We start from the raw sequence: 4,307 nt of genomic DNA on the forward strand, positions 1-4,307 counted from the left end.
CCTTTTACGAAAAAATAAGACAAAATATAATTTATTTATTTATTTAATACATGTAAAATAACTTTGTAAATATATAAATTTAGAATACAATAGAAATATGCTTTATTACTACTGAGAATTGTACAATTTTATGGACAAAGCTTACAAAAAGTCAGAAAAATAACAACAATTTAAAATGTACTGAAATTACATAAATCGTCAATATCACAAAATAAAAGATAATAAAATACACAATATATTGCAAAATTTAAATAAATTGCAAATTGCATCGTTTTAGTTGCTGCATGTGATACTGAAATATATACTTATACAAATACTTTAGTTACTTGTACATAAAGCTATTCGTTCAGAAACTCTTCTACTCAATAATGATCTTTCAGATACATAGGTTTTTGTCCTTTTACGGAACTTAAGGAAAGAAGTTGAAGATTTAAATTGCAAAGGGAGGTGGTTGTACAATTTTTTTGCTGAATATAATATAGATTTCTTTACTTACTCAGTGGACGGGTTCAGTAAATACAAATCAAAGTACAATTTTGCTGGAAAAACATGTAGCAAACACTTTCCAAAATATATAAAGAGGAAAGAGCTTACAATTTTTTGTAAACTATTTTGTACATTTTTTTTTGCTGAATATAATATAGATTTCTTTGAATTTGTAGTGGAGTAGTCATGATTAGATCTTGCTGGAAAAACATGTAGGTGTTTACAAATTAAGAAACACTTTCTAAAATATATAAAAAGGGAAGAGTTAAAATCCTGTGATTTTTGAAGTAGCTTTTTCAATATGTTACTCTACTGAGGCCAAAAAGATACTGTATTGCTCTTTTCTGAAATTTAAAAACAACATCAGATTGGGGCAGCTGTTCTAGAACCCCAAAAAAAGAAGACCATATCAAAGATAAGACTCGAAAAAAGAAAAATATGTTATTTTGGAAGATGCTAAATTGATTTCCTTCGAAACAGATCTTATTGCTTAGCAGGCTGAAGCTTCTAAAAAATTAGAAATGACTTCCACCAACACTTTTTTATTTGCAAATAGATGATTTCCATTGTTTTCGTATACCTCTTACCATAAGAACTAGAACATGATCTGCTATATATGAATCTCTGTCATCTCCTATGTCTTTAACGCCATCTATACACCTACTACGCTCACTGTAACGAAGACTTGGCATAATCGCCGTTTCATCAAATATTATAGCTATATGCTTATCAATTCCTTCTACTTTTGATATTGTTGCTTTTAGTGACTCAAATATTAACTTAATAATTAATTAATTCCTGGGCCCCCAATAGTTTAAGCCAGAAGTTTGTTTAATAATGACTTACTGGGTAAGATAAATAGATTGGAAAGAATACTATATTAACGAGCACTTTGTTTTTATAAAGACAAAGTTAAACATTTCTCATTAAGAGTAAATCGTCTTAGCTTTTTTGCTTTACAGCTCTCTCTGTACTAAATTTGAATTAGCATAGCTACCATTCTATTAATGTTCTGAAGGTCAACCAATTTATTTTCTTTATAAAACTCTTTAGCTTGATACAATCTGCGTTTAACAGACTTTTTACTATTTCTTTCCAAATAATATTTTATGGTGTAGTTGTTTTAATGCTTCATATAATTTTGTCTTTTTAGGGGTAATTTTGCTTCTTGTAATTTTGCACTGCTGCAATATTTTCAGCGGTGTGATATTCTTAAGGGAAACACCTAAAAGTAAATGTGATTTTAATTTCTTTATTCAATACTTACAAGGCAAAACATATTCATTATATTAACCTTCGTGTAGTGGCATTACTGTGTGAGATACTTAGTAGACTGTTTTTGATGGAGACTATGAACTATGAAGTTTCTATTTCTAGTCTTTAGCCTCAGCTGGTCTGTGACACGGAGGCAACTAAACTTATAAAAAACTCTAGTATCACTATCCGAAGGTTAAGCAAACTGTTAATTTTATATTTAATCGTATTAGAGAATGTTTACAAATCTGCTGATGACAATACAAAATATAAAATTTTAACTACAATTACCTTTTAAATCCTTACTCTCATCAGTTTTTACAATTAAAATCTCTTCGTTTGGTAACTGTGCATAATTTTGTTCTGCAACTAAAAAGTTTCATGAAATAGTAACCAATTGGCAAATTATTAATTTGTTATTTTCCCAATAGTTACTACAATGGGGTATCTCAAATGATTGAAACATGTGTGTAGATTGTGCATCTCTACTTGTTGAAGAACTTTCAACTAAAACAAAAAGTTAATAATATAATAATTTATAGCATGATTCAATTCAAATAAAATAACTTTTATTAATTACATATCAGGGTTACTTACTTTCTGTTACATTTGCTTCCGCATACAACATTGAAATACTTCTGGGATGTAGATTAGAACAGGAATCTAAAATCAATCAGCTATTTGTTCTCGGAAATTGCATTTTGGTACAAGCTATGACTCCATGTAGAAGCAAACTTATCTTCAAAGTGCCTGTGGCTTCGTTTTGTTTTAAAAACTAGTGGAATTGTGGAATTCATCATATCAAAATTAGGATTTTTTATAACACTAAGCCACTTCCTAAATCGTATAATGTCTTTATCAGAATTTGGAAAGGCATGTCTAATTGTTGACGAATTGGTACATTGTAGGATACAACATTTATTTTGAAAAACTATATTTACTTAACTAATTATTATTAATCTGCAAAATACTATTTGAAGTCCAGGAACATTTAAAACACAAACTAATTTGAGGTTGATGCTAACAATAAACCAGAGATATTAAATCAAGTTTAGTTTGATTTTTTTGCAATAATAACCATTAAATCAAACAATTTAGACGAATAATAACCATCTGAAATCTGATTATATTGACGCTAATCAATAACTGACAATTTGCGATTGACAATTATAATTTTTAGTTTGGCTCTAAACCTAAACTGCAGAGTATAGACTATAGACAGACAAGCCGGTCGCGGGAGGAATGATTCCTACTGTGGCGCACCAAGCGGAAATATATCAAACTCATTATTGACAAGTTCCGTTTTATTTTGAATTTGAATTTTGAAAATAACCTAGAACTTTTATACCTAATGTACTCTTTTATTGTTTTATAATTATTCGTACTGTGAATTTTATATCCTGGATTTTATTTTCGGCTACTTCGAGGTTTTGTGTTTGTATTATAATATATTATATTTATAATGGAAACAAAAGCAGTGACAAGAAACCTTTCTTTTCACTGCTTTTGTTTTTCTAATTTCTAATTTAAATAAACATATTCAACTCTTACATGGAGCAGAACCGGCTACAACAAGTCGAAAAAAATCTTTAGTGTGTACCTCTTGCTTTCGGATTCTCTTCACATACTCCGAATACAGAAATCACTTAATTACAGATCACAAACTTGAGCTGTTTAAGGAAGAAAAGGAATTCGAAAACTATGCAGGTTAGTGTTATTTATTAATAGCTAATTATATGAACTAACGAAATATTTTTTTAGATTTTAGAACATAGAAAGAGACTATTGAGAAAAACATGAAATGCTCTTATGTACCACTGGTAAAAAAATAACTAGCAAAATATAAAAGACATACTATATTTGTCATAGGTCATTTAAAGCAAGCAGATATATGTCTACGTCTCAAAACAATAGACAGAAATTTTTAAAATCTCTGTCTGGGTTTTAAAAAAAAATGGGTTTTCTAAGTTAGATGTTACTTGTCCTTCAACTTTGGATTTAATATGTAATGGAAATCAGTTAAAGGCCACTTTGTATATGCCTCATTTTGGCCATAATTGTAATTTAACCCATATACATTTGACTAAAACTGAAAGAAAACAAATAGCAGGTATGTCTCATTTTTTTCTAATGTAATGTTGTATTAACTTTGCATTTTTTTATTTTAAGGAAAAATCTCTGAAGGTGTGTCATTCCAAAAAATCCTAGATGATATTCGTAATGGGATTTACTCTGAAGAATCCCTTGGACGACTCAGTCTTTTCGATCGCCAAGACTTGAGAAATATAACCAGGGACTTTTCTTTAAAAGAATATGTTCAGCTACATCAGAATGATGTCATAGGCATTCGTTTATGGGTTGAACGATTAAGGTCTCTAAAAGATGAATTTTTAATTATATTTTACACAGAGCAAGGCTCAGATGATCTCCCTAATGTATTCAACATAAATGATTTTGCATTAATATTCATGACGAAATTTCAAGAAAAACAATTGAAACTGTTTGGCTCAGACAAAATATGTGCGGACTCAACGCATGGAACTACAAGTTATGATTTCTTATTAACA

General features: G+C 29.3%; 1 long non-coding RNA gene across 1 annotated transcript; it reads right to left on the reverse strand.

The window, feature by feature from the left end:
• Positions 1-1,606: 1,606 nt before the first annotated feature.
• Positions 1,607-2,594, reverse strand: LOC140440645 (uncharacterized). Its single transcript, XR_011950895.1, has 3 exons — positions 2,338-2,594; positions 2,032-2,247; positions 1,607-1,711 (listed from the first exon to the last, which is right to left on the reverse strand). It is a non-coding gene; the product is annotated as an uncharacterized lncRNA (long non-coding RNA).
• Between the last annotated feature and the right edge of the window lie 1,713 nt (positions 2,595-4,307).

Source organism: Diabrotica undecimpunctata, chromosome 5 (genome assembly GCF_040954645.1).
Source record: "Diabrotica undecimpunctata isolate CICGRU chromosome 5, icDiaUnde3, whole genome shotgun sequence".
NCBI classification, from domain to species: Eukaryota; Metazoa; Arthropoda; class Insecta; order Coleoptera; family Chrysomelidae; genus Diabrotica; species Diabrotica undecimpunctata.